Raw genomic sequence first — 25,754 nt, 5'->3', positions numbered from 1 at the left:
TTGTTGCATTTGTTTTGGGGGCAGATTTTTACGATATTATCGTAAAACTCATGAGAGAGGGAGTCTCGCAAACGGGGAGCAAAAGCTTTTATTTTCAAAAAATTAGAGGGGAGCAAAAGCTTTTGTTTTGATTTTTGGATTTCTCAAAGAGCACCACACAATGTGGGGAGTTTTAACATAATGTGTGTGTTTTTGTTGTTATTGATATTTTGTACTTCTTAAATGAGATACAAAAACAACAAATGAATTAATTTTCAAACATTTGCGCACGCTCATTTATTTTCAGTAGTATTGAATTGAATTTTGTTGGGGTTTCCAAGCAAGCACCAACCATACAACAATGATATTCAATGGTGGAATAGATGATTATGACAAAAACAACAAAATCGAAGGCAAAGTGGTGGAGAGACATGGAGACAGGCAAACATACATACACACTTGTATAATTTGGAATATGTATTTTTGTTGGGTCTTATTGTTGAGTTCGAAAACGAAACGAGTAAAATATTAAAAGAGATCGTCAAAATATGTTTAGTTAACTCATGACAATTGTAAACGGCGGACGTGTTTCGGTTATTGAAATCTCAAGTTAAATAATTTTCAAAATATTTTTTTTTTGTTTTTTATAAAATTTTCGTACGTTTTGTGGAAGATATTACAACGTGAAATACAATATTTGGCGTGTTATGTTTTAAAGAAAATTTCTTTAGAAAATTTTTAAAATTTTCTTAACGAATCCCCCTCAAACGTAATAATGAAGATCATCAAGTGAAGAAGTGAGAGAGATCGAAAACGTGTTTGAAATTTTTGATTAAGAAAAAAAAGAGTAACGAATTTACAACCTGGTTGGAGGGAAACAGCCTCAAAGTTTTTTTGAAACAACGAAACAACGATTCGAAAATTTTAAACGGTAATAACGGTTTTGCCAATAACCCCCTATTTTTTGTAGAAGTTTAGTTTTTAAGTTTTTTTGTGCTAATTTTGGTGGCAAAAAATATAAAATTTTGTTTTAAATGTTGCCTTTGTGTGGGAATTTTAATTTGGTGCAGCAGACAAAAGAAACATAAAACGGAAAAAATAAAAATCTCAGCATCTCATCATAACAATGGAATTGCAAACACCACAAAGTTGATGAATAAGAAATAGAAAAAAAATCTAAAAATATCACCCAAAAGAAGTGTAAAAGAAAATAAAACACAGAAACAAAGTGTCTAAAAAATACATAAAATCACAAATAAAGCAAAAAACAAAAATATTGAAAGATCAACAAGTGTTTGATGGCACTCCAGCTTCTGCCAAAAGCTAAATAAAGTTATCGGCTGTTATGTGGGTGTCAGTCATAATCATGGAATAAAAAAAAAAATCTGCCGTGGTAATTTGCATGCAATGCTGTGTAACAAAAAAAAAAATTGTCCCACATAAAATGAGGCCTGAAAAAATACACATTTTTTGTTTGTTTGTTATTTTTCAGTTAAAGTGAGAGAGTGAATTTTGTTTTTGGTGCTTGTGTAAATGATCATCATCAGTTTTGTGAATTTCCATAATTTATTGATCACGTTTTAAAATGCCTGTAGTGAATGCCCTCAATAATATACAAAACAAAAATTTACAAAAATAAAACAAAAAAAAAAGAAAATAAAAATCCATTTACAAAGAAATCATTTGCCAAAATAACTGGACAAAACAAAACAGAAAATACCAATAAAATTTAATTTAAAAACAAAGGAAGGAAGATTCAATATTTTCTTTCACTTTCAAAGGTTTGCAAGAGAGAATTTCTCTCACTGTGAGATTGTTCTTTAAAACATCTCATCATCACTGTCTAATTAACAGCTGATTTGCTGGGTATTTTGCTAATCATCTGTTTGACAACTTTCTAAAACGATCGTACAATTAGGAATATTGACAATAATAATAACAAAACAACTTAGAAGAATTAATAACATAAAATGCATACTAATAAAACAATTTGGCCAATATTTTGTGCCAGAATTGGATTTTAAATAAATTTGTTAAGTCTTTTAGACAAATCGTTTTGCCTTTCATTGTTTTGCAATTCTAATTTAAATTGAGTTTATTTTTTGAAAAGACCTCATCAAAGTGTGCTAAATTGCCCTTCAAAATTGTTTAAACAATGTGAATAGTTTGTGTATTTGCTTAGTGTTGGAAATAATTAAAACGTATATTATGTTGAGTACTGAAATCTGACTAAATTCTGAACAAAAGTTATCATAATTTCGGACGAAAACCTCGGTGGGAATTCTTACATCTTATCGTTTTAAGGGGTTACCTCTACTTACCACTTCCAAAAAAATTGACGAAAAAAATTATTGGCTTATTTCGAAGTACAGGTAGTATAGAGTATATTCCAAAATTAGTATAAGAAGTGTTCTTTCAGATGAAAGAAAGAACTACTTAAAAATATTGGTATTTACAAAAAAAAAAAAAAAAATAATGAAAATGAGCTTTTATGCACAAATATGGATAACCCCTTAAGTCAGTACCAATCTTCCGGTTGTGTTTGTGAATGTATTGAGAATGATTCTAGAAGACAGACAGTAGATTGATGTAATAGGAAAAACGCTTAAAATACTTCACATCGACAAATATACAATAATTTTCCTATAGATAGATGTTATCGATGTTTGTTTAACCACTCATAACTAATATGTCTGGCGAGCTGAATAACCACCAGAGAAACGATCGTAGCATTTGGTTGGATGTGTTGGTCTTCGTAGGATATCATTGTTCAATACAACGTCCTATGTCATGATAGCTCAATTAATAAAATTAATTAGAAATCAAATGTTTTAACTAGACTGGGCCGTCCTATTGTACAACCCTTAAAATACGTAAAATAGACTGAAACATAGAAAACAGGAAAGAAAGGATAAGGCCGAAATTTAAAATACTCCTCCAAAGGTGAATTTTCACGAAAATACTCTATAGCAGCGTCGCCCAACAGAATACCATCAAACTGGAGCAAATGTATATGTATAGGTGAAAAAACAACAACCCCATGATGTTTATCAGTCGTTTTTTGCTCACGTACATTGTGAATGAGGGAGAATGGCAAAAGCAAAAGAACTCAGTGGGCGCCCGCAGTATACAGATGGGCGACCCTGCTCTATAGGCCGCATTTATGGTCCAATCGATAAAAAACTTTACCAGTTTGCCAAAGAATAGTAAATACGAAATATCAGCCATTTTGTTGTGATGATGAGCCTAAAACCTTGAAAATTTCTAAAAGCGGGTGGTAATGGGATAGGTAATGGAAAGCAATAACCGATTTTTCGTATTTTCGATTTTGGTATAAAATGAAAAATGCAATTTTTCGGTTTGGCGATTATTTCAATTGTCTTAAAACTCGACTTTTTCATAACCACAGAAAATCGACTATTCGTCGATTTTCGAGTTTTCTTTTGAAACTGTAAAACCGCCAAGTCAACAATCTATGGGCAAACTCGAAAATAGAACACAAGATAATTGATTATGCGATTTTCCTTCCAGCCAAAAGTTGACTATGATTGTTAGCGTTTTGACTGCAAAAACTCGATTAATCGATAGTCGATTTACCAAGATCAAGAGGCTAGCTTCGATAAAAATTAATGAACTATCCTCGAGTAGCCCTTATACTGCACCCAAGATAAAAATGAATTTTTTGTGAGGGAGTTATCGGAAGGTATAGTTGGTTGGAATGCTTCGAATAATAATTCGAATTACAAATTAAATAATTCGAATTTCAAATTAAATAATTCGAATTACAAAGGGACAAATTCAAATTACAAGTTAAACAATTCGAATTATTGTCGGTTGGAATGCTTCGAATTATTCAAATTACAAATGGAATAATTCGAATTTCAAATTAAATAATTCGTATTACAAACGGACAAATTCGAATTATAAATTAAATAGTTCGAATTTCAATTGGAATAATTCGAATTACAATTTGAAATTTTGAATCAAAATTGAAATGCTTCGAATTACAAATGAAATTCTCGAATTACTGTTGAAGTGTTTCAAATTACAAATGGAATTTTTGAATTATAATTGAAATGCTTTGAATTACAAATGGAATTCTCGCATTACAATTATAATGATTCGAATTACTTTTGAAAATAGTGTACACCATTAATTCGAATTATTTCGGTGGAATATTGAGGCCACAACGTTCGAAATACCGAAAATCGGGAGGTACCATTCTATGGGGGCTATATGAAGGCATGGACCGATACAGACAAAGTTCTGGGGGAAAGTTTTATACCCATAAAGAAGACTACGTACCAAATTTGAGCCATTTTGCTAGGATAATGAAGCTAAAACCTTAAAATTTCCGAAAATCGGGAGGTACCGTTCTATGGGGGCTATATCAAAACGTGGACCGATATATCCCATTTTCAATACCAACCAAATATTGACTCTCTATCTTTAAAATTGCGAGCTGTATCTTGATTTCAACCGACATAGACGGACGGACGTTCGGACGGACAGACGGACATGGTTAAATCGACATGGAATTTTATGCTGATCAATAATATACATATATACTTTATAGGGTCTCCGACGAGTATTTCGATGTGTTACAAACGGAATGGCAAATTTAATTATACCCTCCATATGGTGGAGGGTATAAAAATCGTAGCATTTCATTTGTAATTCGAAGCATTTCAATCATAAATTTTACATATAATTAGGAATCCTTCTATTTGTAATTCGAAAACCATATATAAAAAATTGCAACCAAACATTAGGTAATATTTTTGTTTTGAATTTAAAATGGAATAATTCGAATTAAAAATGAAATGATTCAAATTTGAAATAGGATAATTCGAATTGCAAATGGAATTCTCGAATTACAATTTAAATATTTCGACTTACAAATAAAATTCTCAAATTACTGCTGAAATGTTTCGAATTATAATTAAAATGGTTGGAATTACAAATGGAATCCTCGAATTACATTAAAAATGCTTGGACTTACTACCGAAAATGGTGTAGATTATTCCTGACGTGGGTGAATTGTGGTTGGGATGTTCTTGTCGATAACACGCAAACATGTGCAGCATCGTCAGCATCGTCCATGTGAAGAGCTTCGTAATCTCAGCAACACCAGCAATCCCTACTTGACGAAAGCCATATCGACTATTCGGTCGCACAGCCTGTTTTTAAGTTCGGTCATCTCAAGTGATACTGCTCGCCATGGGCAATAGTAGTAACTCAAGAGTCTTCGCTGACATAATTGTCAGGCTTCAGTAAGGGGTCCAGCCTAAGAACATGTCGGGTTTCAGGAACAATGTGCGTGGTTAGCGATAGCTTGGGGTAACATGTTAGATACTCCTCTCCGGTTTTATCCACATGCATAAACATTACCATAGATGTTCTGCCTCTTCAAACTTATTATCATTTTGGACGATTTTGGTTCTTATGTTGGGGTTTCGATCGGCAGTTGTAAAATGAGTGCTACAGCAACGATGATGTACTGAAAAGTTCTCTAATCTAACAGAGGGACTGTGGGAGCAATTTGATCTCTGATGCTGTTTTTGTTTATCCCCAGCAAAAAATCCCATTATTAAATAACGGGTTTATATAGTAACTACTTACAAATCAAATTACTAATCCATTATTTTATGTCAATGTCATATAATCAGAAATAAGTAGTTGTTCTATGACCCACAACTTACATAGTTCAAAGTTGGTGCCACAAAGTTCATCACGCTCGTCTGCTGGTTACGTTAACTTTGCTTCTGGGTTTTCGAACAGCTGGTATGTAGCGAGCGGATGTAGCAGTTTTCTTAGCAACCAAATGATCTGTGGGAGAGATCAGGTCCATGAGCCGCTTTTGATTAATATCTTGCTTTTACACCCTTAAGAAAATGAGGTTTTAATGTCAAAGTCAAAAATTATTATAGATAGTGCTCTTAGCCAAAAAAAAAAAAAAAAAAAAAAAAAAAATTGATAATAATAATGTATTTTCAAAATAGTCTGACTTAATCCCATTGTTGTTGTTTTAATATTTTAAAACAACTAGTTTATTAGTGGAAAAGATTTGGCATTGTTCGCCAAGGGGTAAGGCAGGGAATACTATAGTTTCGATTATCGCCACAGAATCTCATCAGTTCCCTTGTTTTTTGTTTGTGGATATTATCCACCGAAGTTATTTTTCAATAACTTCTGCAACAAAAAACTTGTTATACCCAAACATCAATCGCCAGCTCGAAGTATAAAGGTAAGCAAAGAAAAAAGTTCAATGAGAAGTTTTCCTTGGCAACCTCACACAACTCCGACGAAAGTGTCTGCGAAAACAATTCAAAAACGCCACAATGTTTCTAAATAATAATAATAATAAAACCCTGTTCGTCTCTTAGTTCATTTGCGGTTTCAGTATTTTTCTACCCAATCGTACCGCTCTGGTCAGAACCTAAGGTGATGTTTTTAGTTCATTTAATCGTACATCCGTTTCTCGTTTTAGAAGTTCGTTCATTACACTGTGCAACACGAAAATTATTAACCATATTCTGACACCGCAGTGTGATACAATACCAAAAATGAGAAGACACGTGTCTCGCCGTTTTTCCCTATCTCATCAACTTTCGCGGTTATAGGCCTCCAAAGGTTTGAGGCTTTGATGTAGAAAGGGTCATTTAGTCAGGACTATATCTTCCAAACCGTTAGGAAATTTGAGTTTATCTCGGAGGCAAAGTTGTAGCTCTTGTCTTAAAGAACAAAAATTGTCAACACATATAACCCGTCAAACTTCATCTGCAAGGTCAAAATCGCCATGGTAAAATTTCTTTTAAAATTGTTCTCAAGTTTTGTCATACAGCTTTTAAACCGATCAAATTTGAATCAAACAACCAACTACAAAACTGTACCTCAGATCTCAATAAACATCTTTCTAGAATAGAATATACGAACTCTGTAGAAACGAATCTTAATGGTAAAAATAGAAAAACAATTGGGATTTTTATCCTCTTTACTAGGATTCTGCTCCATAGATATTAAACCGTTCAAAATTCAAGAAAACAATCAACCACAATAGTATAGCAAACGCTTCAATAAACAACTTTCTGGAATATGCGATTTGTCTATGGACGCTTCTTAATGGTAAAAATAGCAAAAATCTTTTGAAAATATCCAATATTTATATTTTTTTACTCCGACTCTGGTCCAAAGATACGCAACCGCCCAAAAATTAAGGATACCGTCAACCACAAAAATGTACCTAAGATTTCAATAAACAATTTTTTAGAACATATGAATATTCTAGGAATGATTCTTAGGGCTGAAATTCACGAACAATTAAATTTTTTTAACATTCCCCCTACTCAAGTTTGGAAATAACAAACTGTTAAAAACTCAAGGAAATTTGAAAGGTTGTTATTTACGGACCTGAACCGGAAAGAATGATCTAAAATAATCGAATTTTGAGCTTGAAGAATCGTTCCTAGAATCTTCATTTGTTCTAGAAACTTGTTTGTTGAAATCTAAGGTACATTTTTGTATTTGACTGTATCCTTAATTTTTGGGCGGTTGGGTATCTTTGGACCATCTTTGGATATTTTCAATAGATTTTTGCTATTTTTACCATTAAGAACCGTTCATAGACAAATCGCATATTCCAGAAATTTGTTTATTGAAACTTTTGCTATTGATTGTTTTCTAGAATTTTGAACCGTTCAATATCTATGGAGCAGAATCCTAGAAAAGAGGATAAAAATCCCAATTGTTTTGCTATTTTGACCATTAAGATTCGTTGCTACAGAGTTCGTATATTCTAGAAAGATGTTTGTTGAGATCTGAGCTACATTTTTGTTGTCGGTTGTTTGCTTCAAATTTGATCGGTTTGAAAGCTGTATAACAAAACTTGAGAAAAATTTTAAAAGAAATTTGACCATGGCGATTTTGACCTTGCAGATGAAGTTTGACGGGTTATATGTGTTCACAATTTTTGTTCTTTAAGACAAGAGCTACAACTTTGCCTCTGAGATAAATTCAAATTTCCTAACGGTTTGGAAGATATAGTTCTGACTAAATGACCCTTTTTACATCAAAGCCTCAAACTTTTGGAGGCCTATAACCGCGAAAGTTGATGAGATAGGGAAAAACGGCGAGACACGTGTCTTCTCATTTTTGGTGTTCTATCACACTGTGGAGTCAGAATATGGTTAATAAAACATGACTCAAAAAATTGCACACAGTGTTATTTAATTTTTTGACTAAAAAATAATTTCTCAACATTCGTCATTGACGTTGTTTAGTTGCTCTTTTCAGTGGATCAACTAATTGAACTTAGTTCAAGCATTGTTTGGTCCATCTAGTTGTCCTTAGGATTTACGATTCCAATACATTTTTATACCTATTCTTATGTAAATCAAGTTTTTTAGGTTTTGCGTTGCTATAAGTAATGTGAACTAATCAACTGAGTCATATTCCATATCAGCTATTTGCGGTCGGCTTATTATTTTTCAGTCTATGTATTATTTGCCTACAATCTTATAAACATGATTTGTCTAGATCCTCATCATTACCAGATCCCTTTTCACCCTTGCTGGAGAAAGAAGCAGTACTTTAATAATAAGCTTGGTAATTTTCTCGGCATATTCTTTTTTCATTATGTATGTATATCTCGAAAAATTTACGCTTAGGTATTAGTTTTTTTACTATTTGTGTGTGTGTGCTTTATAGTAAATTTTTATTCAAAGCATGGTGTTACTTCTCGAAACCCAAGTATTTTTAATTATTTTTCAAAGTAAGACTGATTGGTGAAATTAAATTTATTCAACTCAAAAAATCAGCATCACTTCGCACTCATCCCTCTGAAATCACTTGGTCAAACACAAAATATTTTTTGGAAATTTATTTCATTAATCACAACGACATTCTTAACGCCATTATGCGTCACTCACCTACCATTCATGGAAAAGCCTTACATTTGTGATGAGTAATACTCATACCCGTATAAGGTTAAGTTTTGGTTTTGGCTACCGAAACGAATAACATTTGTAAAACCTACCGAAACGATTAACATTTGTCAAAATTGGCATTTTAATATTCTTGACAAGACACAGAAATGTCAAAAAAAGAAACACCCAAAAAGATTGCTTAAAACATGGTGTTTTTAATGAAGATTATTGAGGATATTCTAACATAATTTCGTACGATTTTTTTACTAACATATTTTTCTGATTAATCATGGCTAGATGACATTTGGTTTATGTTTATCTGTGTGCGTAATAGTATTGGTACATCTCATTATTAACGTTTTTTTCTTTAACATATCTTAACTCAATTTGACCAATAACCTTTAGATTTACGACACTAATCTGACATTTGATAGGATGGGTGCTGATTTTTATTTTGAAATCCGTATGGTGCTACCTGTCAAGTATAGTTTGTTGTTGTTTTTGCTTTTGTTGTTGTATGCTTAAAAACACTGGGCTGCATATAATTATTTATTCAATTGTGTTAATTATACATACATGTATATTTTTGATCGGAATAAAACATCAATTTATAAAATAGAATCTATGTTAAACAACTTTTGTTTTAAGTCGATAAAAGTTTTGCATTGTGGGTGTGGTAAGATTGGTTTAATTGAGGGCTTTTGAAATTTTAGAAAGTGTTCAATATTTTTTTAAATTCGTACAACTGTTTTGCTAGATGAGACGTCAATGTTGTACAATACAAAGCAAACTATTGGGGTCCTAGGTCCAAAATTTCGCGTGGTTGCCATGCAATGAAGCTTTCTGTTTTGAAGTATTTTACTGTTACCAACACATTTTTTAACCGAATTTGCTGTAATGCGGTACCAAGGGTTCCTATTGCATAGTGAACCTCCCCGCAAAAATGTGTCAGTATTGGTCCATTATTTGGTATACTCCCTATATGATTTTTATATGGATTTATTTTGGTAGATGTCAACCGAATATTGTAACCGAATATGTTCTTATAATAAACTAAGAACACCATCTTATAAAAAAATGTCATGCCGGCCCACTTTTGACCACAGTCTTTATATAGCGTTACCATCCTTTTCTTGGTACTTTAAAAGATTTAACCACATTTGTCTGCAGAATTGCTTGCCATAATGTATTTTTGGTTCCTAGTGCGGGGCAAATCTCCACTTTTTAGCGTGGTCCAAAATTAGGGTGAAGATAAATTTTTTGTTGAAGTGAATTTTGGAGAAAAAGTCAACTTTTTATTTCAAATCGTATATCTTCGCTTCTATAAGGGGTATATCATATACCTGCTAATGAAAGTAGAAAATATTACCTTTACAACGATGTAACGTAGGTTGTCGTAGGTGGTCAAACAACGAAGATATCACAATAGTCCCTAATAGAACCCAACTTTTCATTTTTGCGATATTAATAATAATGACGAATATCACAGCTTTGGTTGGGGACCCTCCAAAAGCAAAGTATGCCTATGAAAGTAGAAAATCGCATCTTTACAATGATGGAATGTAGGTTGGCGTAGGAGGCCAAATAACGGAGATATCGCAATAGTCGATAATACATCCCATTTTTCCATTTTTATACGCTCCACCATAGTATGGAGGGTATATTAAGTCTGTCATTCCGTTTGTAACACATCGAACTAATCATTTGCGACCCTATAAAGTATATATATTCTTGATCAGGATAAAATTCTAAGACGATCTAGCCATGTCCGTCCGTCTGTTGTAATCACTCTAACATCCGCAGTAATTGAGATAGAGTGCTGAAATTTTGCACCCGAGGGTCTTTTTTCCATAGGCAGGTCAAGTTCGAAGATGGGTTATATCGGTCCACTATTTGATATAGCCCCCATATAACGGTACCTCCGGATTTCAGGTATTTTGACGTTCTTCGCCACATTTGCAGACCGAATTAGCTATAATTCGGCAGTTGGGGTTCCTAGTGATCAACAAACTTATAACCCAAAGGATATGGGCATAGGTCCATGGTTTGGTATAGTCCCCATATAACGGTACCTCCCGGTTTTCGGTATTTTGAGAATTTTAGCCACAATTTTTAACCGAACTAGCTGTAATTTGTCGTTTGAGGTTCCCAGTGGTCATGAAATATCTCCACCAAACATCGTCAACATAGGTCCATGTTTTGGTATAGCCCCCATATAACGGTACCTCCCGATTTTCGTTATTTTGAGAATTTTTGCCACAATTTGTAACCGAACTATCAGCAATTTGACATTTGAGGTTATCAATGGTCATGAAATATCTCCACCAAACATCGTCAACATAGGTCAATGTTTTGGTATGGCCCCCTTATAACCGTACCTCCCGATTTTCGGTATTTTGAGCATTTTAGTTACAAATTTTAACCGAACTAGCTGTAATTTGACATTTGAGGTTCCCAGTGGTCATGAAATATCTCCACCAAACATCGTCAACATAGGTCCATGTTTTGGTATAGCCCCCATATAACGGTACCTCCCGATTTTCGTTATTTTGAGAATTTTTGCCACAATTTGTAACCGAACTATCAGCAATTTGACATTTGAGGTTATCAATGGTCATGAAATATCTCCACCAAACATCGTCAACATAGGTCAATGTTTTGGTATGGCCCCCTTATAACCGTACCTCCCGATTTTCGTTATTTTGAGAATTTTAGCCACAATTTTGAACCGAACTATCTGCAATTTGACATTCGAGGTTCTCAGTGGTCATGAAACATCTCCACGAAACATCGTCTACATAGGTCCATGTTTTGGTATAGCCCCCATATATCGGTACCTCCCGATTTTCGGTATTTTGAGAATTTTAGCTACAATTTTTAACCGAAATACCTGTAATTTGAAATTTGAAGTTCTCAGTGGTCATAAAACATCTCCAACGAAACATCGTCAATATAGGTCCATGTTTTGGTATAGCCCCCATATATCGGTACCTCCTGATTTTCGGTATTTTGAGAATTTTAGCTGCAATTTTTAACCGAACTAGCTGTAATGATCGGTATTTTGAGAATTTTAGATACAATTTTTTCTATTCAAAAGTAATCGTCAGTATAGGTCCATGTTTTGGTATATCCCCCCATATAACTGTACCTCCTGATTTTCGGGAATTTTCAGTGGTCACGAAATTTCTTCACTAAAATTTGTCAATATGGGTCCATTTTTGAGGGTCTACATTGTTTTGATGAAACTACCCTCAATTTGACTCTTGAAGTTCCCTGCAGCTATAAAACTTTTCCGCCAAAAAAATTAAAGATAGGTTGACCCTTTGATATAGCCCCGTTGGTGGTACCTTTCACCTAGCTGAACACATTTTGTTAGATTAGATAACACTGTGCAACAAAATGGACGTGAAAGTCTGGGGCACGGAAAATTCCTCTAGGGGGAGAAAGGCCTTGGTGAGTATATTATGAACCCCGAAGGACAGATACGCCGTGAGTCAAACTTCCGCGTTATGGCGTGATAAAATTTTTGATAGAGACCCTGTGGGCCATCAGGAATTAGCGTTATATATTTGTTCACTGTTGCTTAAGTGCTCTACAAAAACAACAAACAAAGATATAATGCTAATTCATGATGGCTTACAGGGTCTCTTGCAAAAACTTCATCACGCCATAACGCGGAAGTTCGACTCACGGCGCATTTGTCCTTCGGGGTTTTCAATGTACACGCACCAAGGGCTTTCATTTCCAAAAGGAATTATCTCTGCCCCAACATTTGTGTTCACAGTGTAATTTAAGCAATAGTGGGAGGCAGTAGGAATTTATCCATTGTCGAAAGTTTTTCCACCTAAAATTGTGAAAGGACCCTAATTATTCCATTTTAATTAAGACTATTTTATGGTGGAGAGTATAAAAAGTTCGGCCCGGGCGAACTTAACGACTTTTTACTTGCTTTATCTATGTGTTATCAACCGACTGGAATATCAAAATATGACTTCAAATTAATATTTGTTCTTATGTCCAGATAACTTGTTTTGATATCTAAATTGCTCAGAAGATGAGGAGTTGTGTGCATAAATAAGATTATATTTGTAATTCTGCTCTATTTAGTTGATTTGATTGATTTTGGTATCAAAAGGTACGATAAGGTACTAAAATTAACATAACTATGACGTTTCAAAATACTTATGCCGTTTTGCGTTTGCCTCCCTATTTAAATATTCGCGTACCTAAACAGAAATTAATCTGGAATTTCGTTGATCCATTAATTTTTATTTTGCTGAGAGGTCAAAGAAAACCCCTAAGCTGTTAATATCCCGTTTTATGAATACTGACAATAATTATATGCCTTTTAAGATCAATGTAGATTTTGTCAAAATTATTATGCCGGGCACTGTACTATAGCTAGACGTTATTGCACTAATTTCAAAATTCATCTAGTACTCAGCAAAATAGTTGTCAATCGAAGATTGCCTTTAGGATTCCCGCTTTTTGTATGCCTTTGGAAAATAGTCAGTCTTACATAAATAATTCACGTTTTTCACCTGCAGAAATTTAAGAGGTTTTTGAGTCTACAAAAAACACATACAAATAAAAAAATTAAGAAAATTTGTTTATATAGTGATATAGATTGTTACTCACTTTGTAACCTAGTGTTTTCTTCCAGTACTCGAAAAAAATGTAAACTGTTCTGACAACATGTTTCCGTAAGCAGATTTATTATTTTATTATGAAGAAAAAAATAAAGAAAATAGTTTTTAATTTATTGTGACTGAAATATTTTCATTCGAGGCTGGCCGTGGGCTTACATTCCAAATAATACAGCATGATAACGTGTCACGATTTTTTAGGGGGAAGGAACATACATAGCTAACAGCATCATCAATGACGACAGATGAGCTACTTAACTCTCAGTGTCAACTTAAGATGAAAACAAGCAAAAAATAAAAAAGATTGTGAATTCCAATCAATAATACCTCTAAAAAAATGATAAACGTTAAAAACGTGTGTCGCGTTTAAAAACCATATCTAAAGGAAATCGCCATGAATTGGCAAAAAAAAAAAAAAAAATTGCCCAGAAAACTAGTCAGTCAGTTAATGTTATTTTTATTATTGTTTCATTCTTAATTAATGCAACTTTCAATAGCAAAAAAAAAAACTGTGATATTTGATTATTACTCATAACGCGATTGCCCGGATACGGATTCTATAAAAAGCCAAATGGCTATGAAACGATCAACAGCGAATGAAAAACAAAACAAAAAAACATAATATTAAGAAAAGAACAAACTCACACTAAAAATGCCACCCCAACAACAACAACAAATAGCCAAACAAATAGCGAAACGAAATGAATCTCTTGAAATTCTTTTGTACAAATAATTTATTGTTTAAAATAGCTCTTCAAATGAGTAGTTAATTTTTTTCTAGTCGTCTTCTTCGTTTATGTTGTTGTTTTTTTTCAAACTTAGATTTGAAGGGGAAGAGCAAACAAACAATTCATTTGCGCTTTGCTGTAAAACGTGTTTGAAAAAAAATTCATACCTACATACATATTCAACAAAATTTACATTTTTCGTGGCAAAAAAATCATGATTAGATACTTGAGTATGTGTGTGTGAACGAACGAGCGTTTTTTTTGGCGTCTTCGTCGTCAAAGATTATCTATTGTTTTGTTCGTTGGCGTCGGCGGCGGCGTTATTTCAGTTTGCTCCGTTGATATCAAGTGACGAAAGCGTTTTTATAGTTTCAGATTTTTTTTCTCATTTGTATCCACTTCTCGTGTTAGATTGCTCGTCTTTAGTGGTTGCTGTTTTTTTTTGTTTTGTTTGTTGTTTGCTTCTTGGTACCATTGTCTCCAAAATTGTGAGGGTTTGCTTCTTGGTACCATTGTCTCCAAAATTGTATGGAAGTGATGCTGTATTAGGAATATATTAATAACAAAACATTAATTGAAATCCCTCTAGTACCACAAACTAGACAAGAAATCGAAATCAAGTCATTCCTTTGGGCGTAATGTTGATATTAACTGTGGTTAGACGTAGTGTTACAGCTACAACTGTTAATCAGCTGATTTACTTTGCACGCGTTTAAATTACCAATTCCATAGCATAAACGTCAAATAAACCCTTATAAAGGAGCTTATGCCAAGAAAATGCTCTTATTTCGAAGTGATACAGTTTAAGAACAATTTGACGTATGTTACACTGTACAACAAAATTGAACTTTTCTTAAAATTACAAGGCACCCCGCACAGATTATGAAAGAAGACCGAAAAAAAGAAAATACGTGTATCGGCCTTTTGAAAGTTTACGTCGCGAAGTAACCTAAATAGGGGTAGTAAGTTCCGCCCATTTCTACAGGTTTTGAAATATTCGACATCAGATTCCTTGGAATCCTTGCATTATAGGTATAAAGTGTCTTTGGCAATATTGCTGACAACAATGCGGGGTATTTTTTTATGAAAAAAATTAACCCTCATGTGAGTCACTAAAGGGGTCTTTTTGGTTCCTTTTTTAAATAACGTTTAAAAACTCCTTTAAAATGTAATCGTATCAGATCAATATATTCTACAAAATTATTTGTCATAAAATTTTACTATAGAACCCCGAATACACGAAAACTCTAAATCGTACCTAAACGCCAGGAATCTGCCAAAAGTAAAATCACGTTTTAGTGTTAATGTTGTACTTTATCTGAGTTTATTATGTTTTGTCCCACAAAACTTCATTCTAGATAGAAGACGTCAAAGACAAAAATATTCTCCATCAAATTTCAATATAAGTCGCCTAATAAATGAAATATGTATTTACAATATATATCAAGAAAATATATACATAAAATTTGCCAACAAAATACCCAAATATTTTTTTTTAATAAATTTGTTTTGTTCTTTTTTCGAGTTGATGCATGAAAGTAACATTAAATTTAGTTTTAGACGGAAGGTGTTAAAAGAAGAAATATTCTACACAAAATTTCACTGTAAGTCCCAAAAACAACTAGATATCTAAGTAAAATACTTTGTTAAGAAAATGACGTTACAAAATTAGATATTATAGATAGAAATTATTAGTTAAACTTTTAGACTCTTAATTAAAATTTATTCCATACTGAGTCAAAATCTCCTAAAATACTTCACTTTTTGGGGATTGTGTCAAAAGAAGAAATGATCCAAATGAAATTTCATTATTAGTCTCTGAACAAAAGAAATTTTTAGCTATAATATTTAAAATCTTTAGAAGCTTTCGCTTTTTATATATGATTTAAATTCTGTCAAATTTTGGTAATAATCGGACAATCCGAACAGAAGTTATTAACAAATATTTACTTAGCATTGTACTGAAGGTCAAAGAAATTTCCAAACTTTTAGAGCTTGTCCTGCAAAACTCACTATTCAGAATAAGCAAACTATTATTTGGAGGTGTCAAACGTCCTTTAACTTAAATTCTGTCAAATTTTGGTAATGATCGGTCAATCCGAACAGAAGTTATAAACAAATATTGACTTAGCATAGTAGTGAAGTTCAAAAAAATGTCCACACTTTGAGAGCTTCTCCTGCAAAACTCACTTTTTAGACTTAGCATACTATTATTTGGAGGTGTCGATATGAAGACATGGACCTATACCGACAAGTTTCAGGTGGAAAGTTGTATACCGCCTAGGAAGACTTAAAACCAAATTTCAGTCATTTAGGAGGGATATTGAGGCCACTATCTTTAAAATACCAGAAATTCGTAGGTACCGTTCTATGGGGGCTATATGTAGAAGGGGACTATACCGAGAAATTTCAGGTGGAAAGTTTTATACCCCCAACAAAGACTAAGTACAAAATTTCAGCCATTTCGAAGGGATATTGAGGCCACAACCTTCAAAATACCAAAAATCCGGAGGTACTGTTCTATGGGGGCTATATGAAGCCGTGGACCTATACAGAAAATGTTCAGGTGGAAAGTTTTATACCCCCAACGAAGACTAAGTACAACATTTCAGCCATTTCGGAGGGATATTGAGGCCACAACCTTGAAAATACCAGAAATCCGGAGGTACCGTTCTATGGGGACTATATGAAGACGTGGACCTGTACCGACAAATTTCAGGTGGCAAGTTTTATCCCCCCAAGGAAGACTTAGTACCAAATTTCAGCCATGTCGGAGTGATATTGAGGCCACAACCTTCAAAATACCAGAAATCCGGAGGTACCGTCCTATGTGAAGACGTGGACCTATACCGAGAAATTTCAGGTGGAAAGTTTAATACCCCCAAGGAAGACTTAATACCCAATTTCAACCATTTCGGAGGGATATTGAGGCAACAACCTTCAAAATACCAGACATCCGGAGGTACCGTTCTATGGGGGCTATATGAAGACGTGGACTTGTACCGACAAATTTCAGGTGGAAAGTTTTATACCTTCAAGGAAGGCTTAATACCAAATTTCAGCCATTACGGAGGGATATTAAGGCCACAAAATACCAGAAATCTGGAGGTATTGTTCTTTGGGGGCTACATGAAGACGTGGACCCATGTGGAAAATTTTTCAGTTGTAAAGTTTCATACCCCCAACGAAGACTTAATACCAAATTTCAGCGATTTCGATGTAATATTTAGACCACAAATACTTGTATATATTTCAAATATGTAAAAATATGCGCGATATGCAAAAACTGCAAAAATTTCTGGGCCTAATTCGTTTTATTTTTAAGTTTTGCCTTTTTAGGGCGAATGCCATTATTTGTGAGGTTTTTAATTAATTAAATTAATCGAGCTTTATTGACCTAGGGAGATTACATTAAAAAATTGATATCTAGCGAAGTCCTACACACATCAACCGCTATGCGACGATAGTTTTGTTAACTGGTTAGGGTAACATCCTCAGGCATATTAGATGTTGTTGTTGCTAGACAATTTTCTCCATATGGAGCTCCCATTTATACGTCCAAGATTGTAAATTTGCATTTGTGAATTTCAAATTGAAGCTTTTTATTTCCAAAGACGACTCATTTGTCCCCCTTCTATTCTAGAAATCAAATTTTCAATATTACATCATATTACAGCCGATAGCTTTTGTCCATCGTAGACTGTAGTGTGTCTTTTACATCGAAAGATTTTAAGTGAATTGTGGTTCAGAACGCTAAGACGCCAGCAACATTGTCTGTTCGAATCCCAGCCGGGCTCAGCTGAATTTTTATTTTAATGTTTTGCCTTTTTAGGGCGAAGGCCATTATTTGTGAGGTTTTTAATTAATTTAATTAATCGAGGTATATGACCTAAGGAGATTACATTGGAAAATTGATATCTAGCGAAGTCCTACACACACATCAACCGCTATGGCACGATCGTTTCGTTTTATTTTGTGATAAAACGAGTTTCTGTCTAATCAGATTTTCTCTACGACCATTCTAAGGATATATGCATTTGCATAGGATTCCGCTGTCTAGTTAGGTATCACTCTTGATCATTATTTCTAAATCATATTTTTTCATGGCATTTTCTGTTTTGAAATACAACGAAGATCTCTCATTTTCTTTCATCTCGAACCTATATTATATATTGTATTATATTATATTTAGTAAATCCTGTGAATTTTTATTGTCATCTCCATTGGATATACTGCAAATACATCTTCATAATCCGCTAAAAAGATATTATTAATGATTGCTATTATTAATTAGTAACATGTTCCAAAATGCCACTTTCCCTTATTAGCTTATTGTATATCAATTGTAAGTATGTGTTTAAGTTCCTCATTGATGAGATGTGAACAATGTTGCAGCAATATATAGAAATATCTATGACGGTTTTGTTGTTGTTGTTGTAATGGAGGGAAATTTTTCATTCATATGAAAATGTTCACACTCAGCGATAAAAACTATGTATGTAGATCAAGGTTAGCGCAGAATTTTTATTTCAATGAAATTTACATTTTCTCTCGGTATTATTGAAGTGTAAATTGAAGCCGATGATGATGAAAATTATAATTTTTTTGTTTATTGTAATGTCTAATATACATGGACCCAATGGGGGTGAAAATATTGATACATACTGTAGTCATTGCACTACACATAACTCTACATAAGCCTAATTTTATATAAGCTTAATGTATGCTTTCTATTGGCAACATTTGGAACTCTAATACAATTATTTACAAATTTATGCAGAATATGCCTCAATTCTTTCTCAGTTCCAATACAACGACATGAAGCCAGAGTTTCACAGTGGTTCCGCCCGTGGACAAAAATCGTAAAATTGATGGCGACAAATTTGATTGTAAATGAAATAAATATTCTCTAAACACATCAAATTTTTAATATCCAGTATTATTTTTGTCAATTTACAGGGGTAATATGCCATGTTAAGTCGAAGTAGTTGTGATTTGTATACGGAGGAAAAAAAAAGGCCTCTTTAACATATGTCCCAACCATATATTTTTTTGCAATCAGTCCCAAATTTAACATATGTTTGGGTCTTGCAAACAAATAAATGTTTTGGTGCAAACAAATTATATGTTTGGGTGCAAACAAATTATATGTTTGGGTGCAAACAAATACAAACCCAAAAACAAACACATGCACCAGTGGACGCTTACTGTGAGCAAGTGAGCGTAAATTTAATTGTTAAACAAAGGTATCGGCACTAATACAAACGCATTGTTTGCGGTCTCCCGCTTACGACTCTCTTTCGCTCTCTCCACAAACAGCGTGTGCGTTAATGCAGTGTTAAAATTAAAAATCATTGAAACAAGCGACAACAGAACCTTCTTCATTGACTTCTGAACGAAGACTGAGTGGTGGTTGTTCTGTTGTTATTCCCATTAAGAGCACGTGTGCCCCTTTTTGTCGGATGCTGATTAAACACATTGAAATGTATGCTCACTTGCTCTCAATAAGCGCTCAGTGCTCAGTGGCTATGTCTAACATATACACACATTTATAAATAATGATGGTGGTTTATTGAAACGCATGGAAATAAGCAACAACAGACACATAGTTTCATAAAAAATCCAAAGAAATACATAACAGACTTTAATAAAAGAAAAACGGAATGAAATAATATAAAAGGTTAAACTTTAAAAAAGGAATAAATATATAGAAATATCCATGAACGCTTCTCCTTAGTTGTGAAATAAAACATATTTTCCTCAAAGTTGAAATGATTAGCGGGAAATCGGCATCTGGAATTAAATGATTATATAATGTAATAAATAGGTACATCCATATTTCAAACATACATGTGTATGTATCTATGTATGTATTTATGTATGTATGTATGTATGTATGTATGTATGTATGTATGTATGTATGTATGTATGTATGTATGTATGTATGTATGTATGTATGTATGTATGTATGTATGTATGTATGTATATGTAAAATGTATTGATGTAATTACCAATATTAAATGCGATGTCTTCCTTGTCCAATAAAATATTTCCATATACGTTTTTGATTCAAATATAAAATATCCAATTATAAAATGTATTGGGCATATAATTTACTAAAAAGCACAATTTCTTTAAGAAAACACAAAACACTGATTTATTCACTCACATTCACGTCTTTACTCAATGATTGTATTTAGACAACTGAAAATATAAACAACATAATTATTTTTTTCTTTTCCTCTTCGCTTGCTACAACAAAGATCGAAACACACGTGTTTGGGCAAAGCTTCTGTGTCTCCTATTACACCATACACACAGCTCTTTGTTGTAAAACAGCATTCCGCATCCGCGAGAGCCCTGTAGTTACTCTCTTGACAAAAATCCTCTCTCCACGAAATTATAAAAAACAAGTGAGCAAAGGCTATAGTCGGGACGGGGCCGACCATGTGATACCCTACACCACTACCCCTGTGCATAATCTTTTCACTGGTAAACATTTCTTTTAGGAAATATAAACCGACTACCACCAAAAATAATATGCCTCTTTGTCTCTGGGACCCCCATAAGCAACCAAAATTTCGTGACCATCCGATCAAAATTACGACCTGTAGCTTGATTGCAAAAAAAAATGGAAGAATTGGATGCATTACCGACTATTGTGGGTTCTCCCTTGTTTGACCACCTTCGCCAACTGCTTTACACCAATGTAAAGGTAATATTTTCTTCTTCCATTGACAGGCTTTGTCGTTGGAATACCCCTACTAGAAGCCAATATATTCACAAAGAATAACACTTTGAATTTGTCTCCAAATGAGTTTTTCCCCATTCCGACCCCTAAATATTATCCGGCTATCACCAAAATCAATAGGCTTCTTCCAATGCGGGACCCGCATCAACTCCCAAAAAATTCGTGACGATCCGATTAAAATTGCGACCTGTAGCGTGATTACAAACAAATCGGAAAATGGGATGCATTACCGACTATTGCGATATCTCTGTTGTTTGAGTAGCTACGACAACCTACTTTACATCGTTGTAAAGGTGATATTTTCTACTTTCCTTGCCAGGTTTTGCTTTTGATATACCTCTTAAAGAAACAGAGATTTTGGCTTTGAAATAAAACGTAAACCTTTTCTCCAAATAAGTTTTTGCCCATTCCGACCCTTGAATATTATCCGACCATCATTAAAATCAGTAGGCTTCTTCCTCTGTGGGACCCCCATTAACCCCCAAAATTTCGTGACCATCCGATCAAAATTGCGACCTGTAGCGTGATTACAAAAAAATCGGAAAATGGGATGCATTATCGGCTATTGCCATATCTTTGATATTTGACCACCTATGACAACCTGCTTTACACCGTTGTAAAGGTGATATTTTCTACTTTCCTTGCCAGATTTTGCTTTTGATATACCTCTGAAAGGAACAGAGATATTGGCTTTGAAATAAAATGTTGACATTTCTCCAAATAAGTGTTTGCCCATTCCGACCCCTAAATATTATCCGACCATCACCAAAATCAATATGCTTCTTCATCTGTGAGACCCCCATTAACCCTGAAATTTTCGTGACGATCCGATCAATATTGCGACCTGTAGCGTGATTTCCAAAAAAATAGAAAAATGGGACGTATTACCGACTATTGCGATATCTCCGTTATTTGGTTACCTACGCCGACCTAGTTTGCATCACTGTAAAGACGGGATCTTCTTCTTTCATAGTCAGGATTTGCTTTTGGAAAATTTTCAACCAAAGCTGTGATATTTGTCAATATAATTAAAATAGCAAAAATGAAAATTGGGGTTTTAATTGCTACTATTGCGATATCTTCGTTGTTTGATCACCTACGAGCACCTACTTTACATCATTAGAAAGGTGATATTTTCTGCTTTTATTGTCAGGTTTTGCTTTTGGTATACCCCATATAGAAGCTGAGATATTGGCTTTGGAAAAAAACGTTGTCTTTTTATCCACTTAAGTTTTTTGCCCTTTCCGACCCCTAAAAATTATCCGACCATCACCAAAATCAATAGGCTTCTTCCCCTCCGGGACCCTCATCAACATCCAAAATTTCGTGACGATCCGATCAAAATTGCGGCCTGTAGCGTGATTACAAGGTTTAGATGGACAGACGGACAGACGGACAGACGGACGGACGGACGGACTGACGGACGGACACACATAGCCAGATCGACTCAGCTCGTCGAGACATTCATTTTGATATATATAAGTATGGGTCTACGACCATTATTTCGATGCGTTACAAACTTTTTGGCCAAAACCAACTTATAATACCCTCCCCACATAGTGGTGTAGGGTATAACAAGTAAGAAAAGTCTATAGTCGGACGGAGCCGACCATGGGTACCCTATACCACTATCCCTGGACAATCGCTCTCCACGGAACTTCTTTTCAATGATTGTGAAAATTTAATTATCAAATATCAGAGATGTAATGTATAATACTTATGACCAAAAGCAAAAAGTTATCTAGCATGACAAAAACATTTTTGTAGCAGGAAAGGAAAATTTAGTTCACACAAACTAAAATGTAATGAAACCCACTTATGTAGTCTACTACTTCCGTTGTTTAACCGCTACGTTATTGAAATTTTTTCGACCTTAAGCTTGTTTACAATTTTTAATGGACGGACACACAACGCTAAATCGCTTTATCTCGTCGAGATATGAATTTCGGCATACCAAATAAGGGTTCTAAAACGAATATTTCGTGGTGTTACATAAAATTTGGAGAGACAATAAGTAGCATGGGATAAAAATGTGGTTCTCTACACAGAACCCATTATATATGAGGCAGTAGGCCCGTTATCTAGCAAACACGTTATTGCAATTTACATCAGAGGAAAGGTCAGTAGTTTTTTTCCATATGTAGACTACTTTGCGAAATATATATGTCCTCAAGGAATTAAAATATCGACTAAAAATAAAATTTTTATATTTTTCATACAAATGTAATATCCATTTCACCCGCTAAAGAATATCAGATCATCATTCAAAATTGTAGGCATCTTTTTCGACCGGTGCATGCAAATTTCGTGACTATTGCTGTATAATTGTGACTTCTAGCGAGTTAATTATTACACTACAAACAAATAACGGAATATATTAGGCTGTAACTCTGTTACCTGATCATGCACACCAACTTAATTGGCATCAATTGAAAGGTCAAGCGTTCCACTTTCAAGTATATCTCACTTGTCCGGAATGCCACTTCCAGGAATTAAGATATAAGCTGTATATTAAAAATTTTCACACAAAAGTTTTGGTCCATTTAAACCTCTAAATATTATCCGATCGCCACCTAAAATCGCAAGCTTCTCCTTTGTGATATACTCTTACCTTATTTAAAATTACGCGTTGATCGGACTATTATTGAGACCTACAGAGCCGCTAGAAAATTTGATAAATATTATGTTTTTGGTCCATTTCACCCGCTAAATATTTCACGATCATCACCAATAAGAATAGGGATCTATTATGATCTGAACCCGACCTCCATACAAAATTTCGTGACGATTGGTCCATAATTGCGGCCTGGAGCGTGTTTACAATTTATAATGGACAGACGGACGGACGGACACACATCTCAAAATCGCTTTATCTCGTCGAGATATTAAGATTGGTATACCACATTGGGGGTCTCCGAAGAATATTTCGCGGTGTTACATAAATTTTTACAAAAACAAACTTATAATATCCTTTTCCACATTGTGATATAGGGTATAATTAAGAGGTAAATGTACAGTTTAAATTCAAATTAAAACAAGTAAGAAAAGTCTATAGTCGGACGGAGCCGACCATGGGAAACCCTATACCACTATCCCTGGACAATCGCTCTCCACGGAACTTCTTTTCAATGATTGTGAAAATTTAATTATCAAATATCAGAGATGTAATGTATAATACTTATGACCAAAACCAAAAAGTTATCTAGCATGACAAAGACATTTTTGTAGCAGGAAAGGAAAATTTAGTTCACACAAACTAAAATGTAATGAAACCCACTTATGTAGTACTACTACCTCCGTTGTTTAACCGCTACGTTGTTGAAATTTTTACCAATTTCGCACAAAAGTTACAGTCCATTTAACCCGCTAAATATTATCTGATCTTCACGTTGGTTTGTACGCTTCTTCATTATAAACTCAAACTTTGTTTAAAATTTTGCGAGTTTTTATTTTGACCTACAGAGCCGCTACAAAATTGGTTAAAATTTTGTTTTTGGTCCATTTCATTCCCTGAACATTTCACGATCATCAGCAAAAACTAATCATTTCTATTCTGGCCCGAACCAAACCTCCTTAAAAAATTCGTTACAATCGTTCCATAATTGCTTCCTTAAGCTTGTTTACAATTTTAATGGACGGACACACATCGCTAAATCGCTTTATCTCGTCGAGATATGAATTTTGACATACCAAATAAGGGGTCTAGGACGAATATTTCGTGGTGTTACATTAACTTTTGGAGAGACAATATGTAGCATGGGATAAAATTGTGGTTCTCTACACCGAACCCATTATATATTAGGCAGTAGGCCCTTTATCTAGCAAACACTTTATTGCAATTTACATCAGAGGAAAGGTCAGTATTTTTTTTCATATGTAGGCTACTTTGCGAAATATATATGTCCTCAAGGAATTAAAATATCGACCAAAAATAAAATTTTTATATTTTTCATACAAAAGTAATGGTCCATTTCACCCGCTAAAGAATATCAGATCATCATTCAAAATTGTAGGTATCTTTTTCGACCTATACTTTTACCCGATGCAAAATTTCGTGAGTATTGATGTATAATTGCGACTTCTAGCGAGTTTATTATTACACTACAAACAAATAACGGAATATATTAGGCTGTAACTCTGTTATCTGATCATGCACGCCAGCATAATTGGCATCAATTGAAAGGTCAAGCGTTCCACTATCAAGTATATCTCACTTGACCAGAATGTCACTTCCAGGAATTAAGATATAAGCTGTATATTAAAAATCTGCACAATTTTCACACAAAAGTTTTGGTCCATTTAACCCTCTAAATATTATCCGATCGCCATCTCAAATTGCAAGCTTCTCCTTTGGGATATACTCTTACCTTATTTAAAATTACGCGTTGATCGGACTATTATTGAGACCTACAGAGCCACTAGAAAATTGGATAAATATTATGTTTTTGGTCCATTTCACCCACTAAATATTTCACGATCATCACCAATAAGAATAGGGATCTATTCTGATCTGAACCCGACCTCCATACAAAATTTCGCGACGATCGGTCCATAATTGCGGCCTGGAGCGTGTTTACAATTTATAATGGACAGACGGACGGACGGACGGACGGACGGACGGACACACATCTCAAAATCGCTTTATCTCGTCGAGATATGAAGATTGGTATACCACATTGGGGGTCTCCGACGAATATTTCGCGGTGTTACATGAATTTTTACCAAA

General features: G+C 34.1%; 1 protein-coding gene across 2 annotated transcripts in view; it reads left to right on the top strand.

Moving 5' to 3' along the window:
• Positions 1 to 287: 287 nt before the first annotated feature.
• The window catches only part of mol (dual oxidase maturation factor 1 mol), a 202,458-nt gene continuing 176,991 nt past the window's right edge, over positions 288 to 25,754 (top strand). For both annotated transcript variants that reach the window (XM_073967655.1, XM_073967654.1), the window contains exon 1: positions 288 to 910. The gene's annotated coding sequence lies outside the window, so the exon portion shown is untranslated. The remainder of the gene's footprint in view (positions 911 to 25,754) is intronic.

The sequence above is a fragment of the Musca autumnalis genome, unplaced genomic scaffold, assembly GCF_047663935.1.
Source record: "Musca autumnalis isolate F117 unplaced genomic scaffold, ASM4766393v1 scaffold_2, whole genome shotgun sequence".
Lineage (NCBI taxonomy): Eukaryota > Metazoa > Arthropoda > Insecta > Diptera > Muscidae > Musca > Musca autumnalis.
The sequence above is the reverse complement of the archived record's forward strand: the minus strand, read 5'-3'. Positions and strand labels throughout refer to the sequence as shown.